This window comes from Pogonomyrmex barbatus, unplaced genomic scaffold (genome assembly GCF_055798465.1).
Source record: "Pogonomyrmex barbatus isolate J1 unplaced genomic scaffold, ASM5579846v1 scaffold15, whole genome shotgun sequence".
In the NCBI taxonomy this organism is placed as follows: Eukaryota; Metazoa; Arthropoda; class Insecta; order Hymenoptera; family Formicidae; genus Pogonomyrmex; species Pogonomyrmex barbatus.
Genome location: NW_028297111.1, coordinates 2895462 through 2908543, shown reverse-complemented (window position 1 = coordinate 2908543; position 13082 = coordinate 2895462). Strand labels below are relative to the sequence as shown.

The window sequence follows — 13082 nt, the reverse complement described above, 5'->3', positions numbered from 1 at the left end:
TCAAAAGAATTATATTATTGGGATACCATATCAAAGAGAATTTTTTTAAACTTGTCGATCCGTGGGATAAAAATGTTCTCTCCAACGTTCCGGAATAAGGTTTCATCGAAAAAATTTCAACGAAATTGGAAAGTGTATCAATGATAATGGCACTTCAAGATACAAACATGTATCCGGAACAATGACGTAACTAACAAATATCTCAGAAAAAAACGAGGAGAATCACATATTATCTCTTCTAATTAAATTGAAAGTAACAATACAAATAATTTTCCAAAATATTTTATAATATAATAAAGGTAAAGGAATAGTTTATATAGTTTGTTATTTAACCAATTTTTCTTTTGTATGAAAAAAATATATTTGAAAATTGATTTGTTCTGTTGCTTTCAGTTCAACTGAAAGAGATAGCATGGCTCAGACTTTTGACAAGTAATGCAGAGAGAAACAAAAAGAAGAAAAAAAAACGAATATCGAATTTGTTTGAACGCGTATGTTTGTGACATTCGATCATATAAAGTGCAACCTTTTGTTGCACGCTCTTTTCTTTTTAGGATCAACACACGTTATTATTAAACTTACTACGAAACTCTGTTACTCGAGGAAACAAAGAACAGAAAGTAATCGAAATCACGCACGCGTTTTTGTAAAATAAAAAAAAAGTTGTGGATTCATCTGTGGAAACGGAAACGGAAATAAAAATATTAATTTCGCGCCATTGATCAATGATTTAGTAACTACTTTCGTTCTCGCGTTCCGAATTTTGTCTCCTCATGGGTAAGGACAATATACGGGGTACAATATAAGGGGTACAAGGGGTACAAGTGGTAGATGAAGCTGTGGTCATCGACGGCTCGTCGAAACGATGCTATCAGGAAAACAATTCCGCCGTTATGGGATCAAAGTGTGGCGTTGCATCGTGCATATGCGCAAACTAATATTTTCCCCAAACGAAGCGTGCGTAGGTCGTATAAGTGTTTATTGCACCCGTCGCGCCATTCGACGAAAATTTGCAACTACTTGTTGCACGCCAATGAAATCGCGACTATTGATCCGCCACTCTGGCGACCGGATACTCGCCGACACACACGCCGAAACTCGCCATCGGATGCACCCAATGAATTTGTGTTTTTGATCAATTATCGAGAATACCTTTTCCTTTTACGCGGACTAATAAAGCTTATCCGCCACGACCGTTACATATGACAATTCCTTTTTACTTGAGCGATTTAACAAGTTTTTTGATATTTAATAATAAAATCTGCATTTGAGGTAAATTTAAATTCAGCTCGTGCTTATAACACTTTTGCCAATTAATTAATTCGCCTCATATATGATAACATTATGATAATAATAAAATAAAATAATAATAATAATGTAATATAACAATTAATATTACAATATAAATATTAATATAAATGCATCAATGTATCACATATCGCGGTGTAATTATTACACATATAATAATATTATATTTTAAAATTACATTTAATCATCTTTTAAATGCCGTTTTTTTGTTCTAGAATAAATCATATAATATACATGTAATATTGCATAATATTTATGCATTCAGAATAGAGTATTGAAAAGGACAAAGTTATAAATAATAATTAGATGACTATTTGAAATGAAATTTGATGTTTTTCCGCCTCGCCTTGTTTTACGCGTGCTGCACTCGTTGTGTATCATCGTTAAAACTCGTCAAAGGAAATTGCTAATTGTTTCGAGCATTTTCCGCAAACGCGCACGTTAAGAATAAAATAAACCAACGCGATTCGTGCTCGCGAATTCTATGAGCGACAAAAAGGAGATGTAGCTTTTGTTAAAATGAAAGGGAAAGAGAATGAGAGAAAATTCGTTTGCGTGCCGCACGGTAGCGGATTGCTTTGAAAGTTTTCCTGGGGGCGATTTCGCGGACCGATCGTCGGGTAACTTTTCTTAATTTTCCTCCAGAAAGTTCCGCCGACACGACGTTACACGCTACCTCGGTCATAAATAAAACACCCTCGCACCCTAGAATCACGGACACACTTAACACGGGACACAACGGTGCGCCTGTGCTTCGTCAACAGTAAATAAGGAAACCCCCACGAAAATCCCCTGTGTCATACAACGGCGAGCCAAGTTGAAAGTTTCGCGCACCTTCCGTGTAATTCGGCGGAGGACTCTGTCCTCGCATCTCATCAAATATTCGAGATCAAATATTATTGTTTAGGAAAGCAAAAAAATAACTACGTTTTCTCGAAAGAAATTCGTGATCAATCCCTCGGATAAATGAAGAAGTAAAAATTTTCACCTTTCTTTAGTCATTTTTCAAGTTGATTATTTGTATATTTTTTGCATCGTGTGTTTTGATAAGACTACGACAAGTTTCTCTGTCTGTCTGAATAATATTTCTTTCATCTCACTCATGCGTTACGTAAATAATATTATCTTGTTTCAACATTTTTTCCGATTGTTATCTCGTAAGACGTAACGTGCTGTTAGTAAGTAGGCTGTACCAGGAATATAGGAAAATTTAGAACAACCTGTATTTCGACGCAAACTTTTCTCCCTCTTTTTCTTTGCAATATTTAATGTTCGCACAGAAATGAGATTTCAGGGAGAGTAGGATTTACCAGAATTAACTCTCCTTCCTCTGTCTTCTCTTTATCCTCTCGCAATATAATTTATTTCGCGTTGCGATTGGAGCTGCGCGAAAAGCACGTATATGTTTCGGGATCGGGTGTCAAGGACGCGAATGATTATCGTCGTGATCGGTGTGTGCCAAACGCGATTTCGCGGATTGCATATGTATGCGGAGTGCAAATCCGGATCTCGTGAGTTGAGACACGACGCACGGCTGATCGATCGAAGGGAAGCAACTTGGAGCAAGAGCAGGTGAACTCTGACGTATTGAGGAAATATGTTTCGGCTGAGGTTGTGGAGAAGGAAGAGGGCAAAGAGGGAAGAACGCGGGAGTGATGAGGCGAGGGTGAGATAAAGGGCGGAAAAACACACCAGAGATGGTACGAGAGGAGAAGGTGAAACGAACCGTGTGGAGGAATGTGACGTAACAAAAATAGAAAAAAAGGAGGAAAGCGTGGCGTGGATAAAGACTAGGTAGCCGCGAGAGTGAGAGACAGAAATTTGCGAATCACAAATGGTAAACAACTACGGTAAATAGACGGACGAGAAAGCGCAAGGAAAAAATACGAGAGAGAGAGAGAGAGAGAGAGAGAGAGAAGGGTGGGAAAAACAGGAAAAAATAAAGAGATTAGTTTATGAGAAAATTCTGGATGATTTCTTTTTTTTTTTCTTCTCTTTAACGTAAACATGCGCGCGGGATAATTCAGTAGCGTCTAGTATAATTTGTAATGTATAATTTATAATAATGTATAATTTAATTAAAACATGTATTGTACATATTAAAATATGGATAGGATCTGAATTATCTTCAACAATTTTGTGTGTGTGTGTGTGTGTGTGTGTGTGTGTGTGTGTGTGTGTGTGTGTGTGTGTGTGTGTGTGTGTGTACACACATATATAAAATTATATATATAAAATTATGTATATGTTATTATAAAATTATATATTTACAATAATAAAAATAAGCTGCATATATATTATAATATAAAGTGACATGATCTTTAATTGAATTTTCGCAAAAGATGCGACGGTAAAGGATATTTCATAATAATAATATAAAATTGTGATATAATAGTTAATACATATATATATATATAGAAAAGAAATGAAAATAGCGGGATTTTTCAGGATAAACGTTAGTAGACATCGATAAATTGATATTCCGGGATGGGATCCGAATAAGAACGAAAATTGGAGCACGCTGACGGAAGACGATATACATAGAATATAGGATGTATAAAAGTATACGTAACTAACGCGCGGATATATATATATATATATATATCGAGAGATTTCCGCTGTTCCGTTAGGTTCGGGATCTTTTTACCGTTGAACGACAGAGACCGTCGGCGGTCTTCGATCGGATTGTATTAGCGGCGATAACTCGTTTTCGTTTCGAATTGAGTTAGTCCGGTATCAGACGCCCGTAGCTACTTCGTGACGAGGGAAAGAGAAGAGGAGAGGAAGAGAGCGAGAGGCCGAAATGAGGAGAATGCGCGTCTCTTCCCTTTTCCACAATGAAGCCGGGATGCGAGAAAGTGCGGGCGTGTGCAAAAGTATCAGTGATGTTAAAAAGTCTCTCTCTACTGGCATCCATTTCCCTTGACGTTTGACGCGTCGTCGACCGGAATTCACGAATGCGCTGTCGACAGGTCTGTAACCGATCGACCCGGTCGCAGCACTCGTTAAAGTTCACCGATCGCGACATTTTACCCGGAAACTTGTTTGGCGCGATATTTTTCTCGTCGAAGATGTAAAGGGGCGGACATGCGCGACGTCTTTTCAACATCTTTGGCCCTGAATTTCATCTAAAACGAACAGAGAGAATATTGATACTGTTACCAAATTGCCGTCACATCAAAAGTATGTACTGTATTTTTATTTACGCGGAGAATGGTTAACGTCAACAATGGTGAAGCGTGTTCTTCTGGAAGATATGTTTTTCTGGGACGTTCCCCTTACGTTCACGTCATTCAACTCGGGAAAATAAGGAATAAAGCATTCTTGATGGAACTTAAAATTTAACGCAGCGTAAAGTTTACTTTAAACGATCTATATATAATCCATGATCAGATTTTAAGATAGAATTCCATGTACAATTTTATATGCCGCGTATTTTGATCTAGAAGTGTATATTTTATATGTAGGTGTTTTTTCCGACTCTTGAGTTACTTTTATATTATACAACATATAAAATGATAAATAGAATCCTAATTTTAATTTTTGACACAAAATCGAAAAAATGATTCTGTTTTATGACTAAAGAAACAATTTCCCATAAATGTAAGTCCACAAAATAAAAAAAGATGATTTTTAAAAATATAAAAGTTGGCATTTTATGGAAACAAACGCATTTTAATATACATCGCATTCAATGCAGTGCTTTCAAAAACAAGAATATTTGAGACTAGCGCACACGGATATTAGAATGGCTTGTTCTCTCTATTATATCGATATCAATATCGATTTACAGTCCAATAGCTGAATAGTTTGCGGTGAAGTAAATTCCGTTCTCTTCTGGAAACGACGCATCGAATTAAAAAAGAAATCTCCTTCTCGTAAGAGACCCTATATCGAGAGAGGAAGCTCACAGAGCGGGAAACTTCATTAATCCATGTTTCAGATTTCCGCTACGATACTATATTATATATATTGAGGATGTACAGACAAATTTACGCAATTGTTAAACTTTTCTTGTTTTGTAAAAATAAAAAGAAACATTCTCTTGTTCCGTCGACATTTTTCAATCTCCCCGATTCCTGAATTTCAGATAGAAGTAAGAATATTTCATATGCGGTGTAAAAATAATAACGTATAGTAAAAATACGTATAGTAAAAATAATAACGTTTAGCTGAGAAAAACACTGCAAAAAGCATAGAATAATTTTCTTCGTACAAACGAATAAAAGATTGCAGAGCGGTGATTAGCACTGAAATAAAACAGACTTGATGATATTAAAATACCAAAGAAATGTTTATGTATGTTATGTTACAACACAACAACGCATAAAAATATATGTTTTCAGACTAATAAATAAAAAATCGCATGTGTCCGCTATCAATAAAAAGAATTATACTTTCGTGTTTTTAGTTTTACGTTTTTTCAATCTATTAATTTTTTTTCTATCTGCCCAAAAAAAAAAACAGTAAACGAAAGTATAGAATTTTGTCACTTTTTTCCGCACACTAATACAATTCTAGATACTATGTAATAAAAGTTGCGCGCACGCGTGCGCGTATGTGTCTGTTGATTTAAAATTGTTGCTATTGTTTCGCTGTCAAAATTAAAAATTGATCTAGTAATTTAAAAGAGTCGATCTTGAACAGTTGCCTAAATCTGTGCTAACGGCAGCACTAAATTTAGTTGTGTCCGCTTTATATATATTTCGCACGGCAATTAGCAATTTAGCTTCTCTTGATGTACAAGCAATTACCAATTTACCTTCCCTCGCTGCATAGCAATTACAAGATTACCTTCCGCATTTCGCGTGGGTGTGCCGGCACCTTTGGACGTCTCTCGAACGTGTTTGCTTATGTTCGATATATCGTCCCTCTTTACGACATCCCGCAGGAACGTCGGAAGACGAGCAACCGTGCGCTTCGGGAAAATAAATTATGTCTTACTTGAATGCACAAGCCAAACTGAAAACGGAGTTTTCTAATTTCGAATTGATCGATCGGAATCGATTAATCCGCACGTGTGATGTAGCGCACATTCATTAAACTCTGTAAATCAAAGTTACACATTTATCATGACAAAGCGACATAATTATTCACTTCCTCTAATGCAATTGCCAAGATTTGAAAAATAATTGGCCATTAAATCCTTGAGATGTAAACTAATTTATCATCAAAGCTATTTGTATTTTCATATTGTTTGTTTGTATTTACAAAAAGCAAAAGAAACATTTTTAATTATTTAATAAAGCTTCTGAAGTGTAAATTTAATTAAAAAAAATAATGTATATTTTTTTATAATAGTACAAATGATATTTTCTAGCCTCTTATGCAAAAATTTTGGAAATATCTATTTTCTATAAATTAACTATTATATACATTTCTATATTATAATAATATATTTCATTAAACAGAAAAGAGGACTGTCTGTCCTCTCTTCTAAATGTAAACTATGTAACTCTAAATCCCTAAAACTGACAATAAACTCAAGGAATATATTATTTATATCTATATATATATATATATCGTAAGCTTATCATACATAAACTTAAAGAAATTTCTATTTCACGTTTAGTCTTTAATACTAAATAACGCGTAAATAATTAATTCGATTTGTCATTGTACGAGCAAATTACAGGTTCTTGCTTGACGAGGAGAGCAAAGACAAATGAATAGCTAACTCTGAATAGTATTTTAAGCGAAAGTTCGAATGGAAGTCTAATTCGAGTAACAGTTTAGGAAAATCTGTAACCACACTCGACAATAATTCACAGTGAAAAATACGACACGCATTGGCATAGCCATGACTCGGAATTTACAAGATTGCAGTAGCCATCGGACAAATGTGAAAGGAATGAGGAACATTAAAACGCAAAACACGAAAACCCCATAGCTCTCCCCTCGTATTTTATCGCACGTCCTATAAACCGTGCATCGAATTTCTGTAGGAATTCCATTGAAAACAGGCGAGTTTAATTTCGACTGAACGGCTAATCCAATTACAGCAACGAATTACACAAATAACTTTTTTTTTTAAACACGTGATTCTTGTAAAAATATATGCAAAATTTTTATCCGGCGTTTAGTAGACACACGAGAGCATGTTACTTTAGTGACAAATGGATAAACGATTTGGATTTAAATTTAAGTTCATTGCAGTTGATTGCAAACAGAATTTCATCTTGCGAGCGTTTCGACCACGCAAAGTTCGCGATGAGTTTGTGAAGAATTTTAATAAAAAGATTAGATATTCCGCAGTATAGCAACTTTGTCATCGTGGTAGAAGCTTGTGAGAAAGCACATCCCGAAGTATATTTTCTCATGCAATATCAATTTCCATGAATGCGTTTAAAGCGTGACACACAAAGAGCTTTAATAAAAGATTGATGTATCCAATTTTGGATATATTATTGCGACTATAATGTATTCGCATGTCGACGCAAGTTTTTATCACTCTCTTAAAAAGAGTTTATGGGGAAAAGTATTCAATATTTTCAACACTCTTTTAATATTGATTTAATACAATAATTTCGATAAAATTAAAATAAGGTACTTGTCTTTCAAATAATAATTGCATAATAAAATTTCGTACGGTATTTTAACGATTTTTTTTCTAAGCGATTTTATTTAATACGTCAGCAGCATTTTAAAGTGATTGATTTTAAAATTAAATTTATCGTAACGTTCTGATACGAACGTAGCGATAGACTTTTAAAGATTAATTTTAAAAACTGTCGCTGCTAAATTAACGATATACAAAATATATTATCTTGATATCTTTTATATATAGATATCGATTATCTCCTTTTATCCTTCGAAGTAAATAATTTCTTTTGTATACGTAAATATATGCAATATGCTCTTTATTAAATCGTTACAAATAGTGCTTGATTTTTTTTAAAGTAAATAAAAGTTTTACATCTGTAAAAAGTATTTTCAGAATCGCTTATTTGAGCGACATGTACATTTGTAATCGTCTCACACGTGCGTTGTAAAAAAACAAGACGCGTGATATTGTTTCATATCTTTTTCTTCAGATATTATCACTACTCTTCAGATATTATCAATTACTAACTAGATCGCATGCATACATCGCAACCGAGATAAACGCAACCGTGCGCGAAAGAAAGGCTTCATTTTTAATTAACTGAAATAGAAGTTTCGCACAGTAACTCAGAGCTTTTATGTAATAATAACGTGCGGTAGTAACGCTACAATTTGCCTGCACACGCGAAAGCATAACATGTTATTAATATTACTGACTGTTATTAGTCGGAAAGGCGGCATTAAGTTGACCTAAATAAGCATTGATAAATTGTTGCTGGCATTCTTGTTACAAAGTTACATCTTTTATGAAAATGAACTATGAGCTTTGATTCCCGTATCTTGGATTGTAACGTAATGGAAATCTCTGTTATCTAAAATTTTCGCGAGCATGCGTATTCCAACATTATTTTACAATTATTTTACATGTAACATTCCCGTACAATTATTATTTAGAAATAGTAAGTAATAATAGTAGCGATTTATTTAATCCCCTTTTCTCCCGATTTTCTTTCCGATTTATTACATCTGTTGTAAATATAATTATTTTCTTTAAATTATATTTTGAAATACACAAAAGTGCTATTACAGAAAACTATTTTGGAAATATGACATATGATAATAATATCTATATATTAATAATACAAACTAATAAGTATAATTTCTGAATACAAAAGCGCAGTGATAACAGCAAATTCTATACAAAAGCGATAACGGAATTCTGTATAAAAATATAAACAAATTAAATAAAATAAATTTGTTATAAAAGCATCTTTTGTGATTTGTACATATAATAAATTTTTTCATGATTTATATAATTAAATCAAAATGAATCAGAGATGCGTAAAAAAACATGCGAGAGATTAAATAAAGATTTAGTCTGTCTAATTAGGACTCTTCTTTTTTTATTGTAAAACAAGCATAAATGAAGTAAAAAGTTTTAATTTTAATAACACTTATACCAACTTATGATACTTATACTTAATATAAATATATCTATCTGAAACTCTTTAATTAGTATTTTTGTATTTTAATTGCCATCTCCATTTTTTTTGTTTCAAATTTGTACAAAAGTACCCTACATACAAAAGTAATCTACTATTGCGTATATTAATACTCATGTTTTTAAGGTCTGATTAAATTAAGAATAAAACAATAAACTTTTCAAAAGATGCAACACTTGATAGTATCTAAGTCATCATTAAAATATGAACAAATTCAGTTTTTTAATTGGATAGTTACAGCTTTAATGAAATTACCCCTTATATATCTATTTATCTATTTATTATTAACGTGTGATTATATGTGTTGTTGTCTATTTATATTTCTTTATTTGTCGTGCGTATTAAATATAGATAAGCATAAAAAAGAACAAATCGAAAACAATGTTGTACATAACATAGTCATTAATAAAATAAAAAAACATCCAATTATTTAAATCACATTATTCATGTTATTATAAAACTTCGTATGATATACCAATTATTAATACAAATGGCACTACGTAGAGACATAAAAGTTTTTAATTATTATATCTGTAAAACTATGCATCCCTACTTGAAATTTTCAAGACAATTTTGACATGACGACATGTGCATAATGGCATCTATTTTATATTCTAGCTTTTTGATAGGTCCAAGGTACTTAAAAATTTATTATACTGGACGAAGGTTTTTCGAATTCATGCCACGATAAGGAACGCGTATTCCTCCTATTACCTACCTTGTCACTTCCTCAAAGGGTCCAATGGAGAGTCTCTCCTAATCCAACAACTTTTGCGCAACGTGAAAATGTCGATTCAGATTATGGTTACACGCTGATAAAGATCTTAAAGTTACACGTCTTTGGCAAATTCTCTTCCATTTTCAACAGACGGGGTTTAACAGAGGGCTCGAGCGCTTTTCGGTACGCGAGAAATTTAAATAATTTTGATGATTCAATTTGTACGAATTAGTATTACAGCATGAAATGAAAGTTTTAAATTGTTGCAATATAAAAAAATTGAACCGTATAATGCATCGGCATCTAAAATAGATCCAAATTAGAAATTGTTTTAGATAACGATCCACATTGTTGCGCATTTAATATTAATGTGATATTTTAGTGACTTTAGTGATTTTAGTTATGTTTTTATGTTAAGAAGAATAACGAGTACTTTAAAGTTTAGATGATATTTGATTTTTGCTTCATAGTGATATAAATTGATAAAGGATAATAAAATAATGTAATATTATAAATTATAAAGAGAACTTTTGAACATTTTTAAGTACATATAAAAATTATAGATAACTTAATAATTCTCAAATCCTTTATTTTATTACAAGACAAACGTTTACGATATATCCAAAAGTAATTTCAATTTAATTATTTGTTAATTATAATATAAGGGATGGGATATCATTGTAAGTATGATAAGTTTCTTACGAAATGTAAAATCGATATCCCCCTTGATGAAAATTTGATGGATGGCTTAATTACAGAGATACTTAACGTCGTGAATCAAAGGACTTGAGCAAATCAAATTTCCAAAATGAAAGAGGATAACATCTTCATTTCTCAGTTAATTTTACCTACACTTTGCCTTAATGTAACTCTACACGAACTTTAGTCATCCTAACATTAACGATTAAAAGATTGCAATAAATTACGAGTTTCTCTGAAATCTTCTCACTTGAGAACGGTAAACAACAAATTTAGACTCATGATCAAATGTGATAATTTCTTTAGCAATTAATCGTGCTATAAATAACAAAAAGTGTTGATTTAAATTAGGGGTTGATTCAAACATGAACGAGATTGTACAATTTCGCTTGGTTCAATCTTCAACAGTTTGGATATCAAGAAAAGTATTCTTTTTATGAACTTATTTCTTCTTTATACCTACTTGTTACTTTTTTGTACCTACGGTATGGAAAGCCAAAAATATTGTCGCAAATTTGTCAGTTTTCTTCAATACTGAAAAATGTATTATTTTCGTATTCATTTTTTCGTGTTTATAACATTACAAAAAAATACGTAATTATCGTCAATTTCTTTATCTTCTTTTTCTCCCTCAGCCTCTGCACTTCTCGCGGAGATTGCTGAACGCGTTTAAATCTCCGCCTCCGATATTGCCGAGTCTTTCGCGTGCCTTTGCGTAGAAAGGAATGTGATTAATCGGAGCAATTCCCAATTAATCGGAGCTTCTGCTCCCGTCGATGATCAGTGGTACGTATCGCTTTGCGTGAAAGTAAAACACTCAGAAACCACGTACGTGAATAGGGAGATAAAGGATCCAGGATCGCCCCTTCGCGGAGCGCAAACGGAAATGAGGGAAAAGGGGAAAAAAGGACGGGGAGAGATTTTCGATTCTCTCCCGCCATGCTTTTCTCCTCCCCGGTCCTCCTTTCTCCTTCCACATTAAACGCAGCCACTTTGTCTACTCACTTTTCGTCGCAGCGCAACTCACTTTCCACTTGCGACCCTCGTGCGTGGGCGGACTCTCACGCTCTCCGTTGTTGTTTATACTGCGTGCGGTCGTAAAAAGTTTCGGAGCGACGCGCGAAACGAACGTTGGAATGTACGGAAAGTGAAGAGATACGGAGAGAGATAGTAGAGGAGAGGTACACGAGGAAAGAAAGATAGACGGGGACGATACGGGATACGGGATACAGGAGACGGTAGGAGAGGACGAGTACGTGTCTCGCGTGTATCTCACCCTCGCCGGGACACCGGACGTGGACGTTTCCGGGGGGAGGGGGAGGTGGCGACGGCGACGGCGACGGCGACGGCGATGGTTTTACGCGCGTTTCACAAAGTCCAGACACAACTATAACGTGTACACGCGACGGCGGTCGGGACGATACTGCGCCCTATTGGACGGCCCTGCGCAAATATAATGGCGCCCCTCTCCTGCGGTACGTCCACCCCAACCTCGACGTCGGCGTCGGTGTGCCACACCGCTACCCCCCTCGCGATCTACCGTATGCGTCCCACCCTCGTCGGGACTGGTCCGTCGGGGGTCGCCTCTTCTTCCTATCCTTTTATCTTCCGCCCGCCGTCGCCCTCGGCCATCCTCCGCGACGACCACCCTTTAACTCCCTCGGCGCCCTCGCGGCAACCTTCCTCGTTTTCCTCTCCTTCCTCACGCCCGACCTGTTCTTCCCACTCTTCCTCTCATCAGCGTCCACGTTCTCGCGTCTTTTTCTCTCGCCGCTCTGGTCACCGCTCGACCCTCGGGGCGCGGGGCCCCGAGGATTCTCTTTTACGACAACACAACACGGGCGCAATGGCGCGCTTCCGGTGCGCATCGATAACCACTTCCGTTCGCGCTCGAACGGCTCGATTCAGCCGTGGCTCAACGTGGCGCGGAAAGCGCTCTTTTCTACTTCTCGGAGAGAAGGGCGAGAGAACCCCCCCCCCCTCCCTCCCCCCTTGCGCGTGCCCCGCGGGATAAACGCGGGGGTAATCGAGTTACGCTCGCGAGCGCACCGGAACGCTCGCTCATTAACCCTTCTTCGCATTTTTGCCGGATGAACGGATTTTAATTGCATGACTGGCTTACAAGAGCGTTCAGAATAACCAATGCGCGTGCGAACCCTTTGGTTTCGCGCGACCCAAGTTAGAAACGACGTCCTGAAAATTGTCAGAATATTTAAGGATGCTCGCTGGGACAGCGATAGTATATTTCAAGGATCCTCGCCGAGCGACAGAAGCATATTTTAAGGTGTCCTCGGTGAGATTTGCTCTACTCA

At 35.7% G+C, this 13082-nt stretch overlaps 1 protein-coding gene across 2 annotated transcripts in view; it reads right to left on the bottom strand.

Annotated features, from left to right (window-relative positions):
* The window catches only part of LOC105425147 (1-phosphatidylinositol 4,5-bisphosphate phosphodiesterase epsilon-1), a 120092-nt gene extending 107738 nt beyond the window's left edge, over positions 1–12354 (bottom strand). For both annotated transcript variants that reach the window (XM_089073529.1, XM_011635758.2), the window contains exon 1: positions 11776–12354. The gene's annotated coding sequence lies outside the window, so the exon portion shown is untranslated. The remainder of the gene's footprint in view (positions 1–11775) is intronic.
* Positions 12355–13082: the final 728 nt, after the last annotated feature.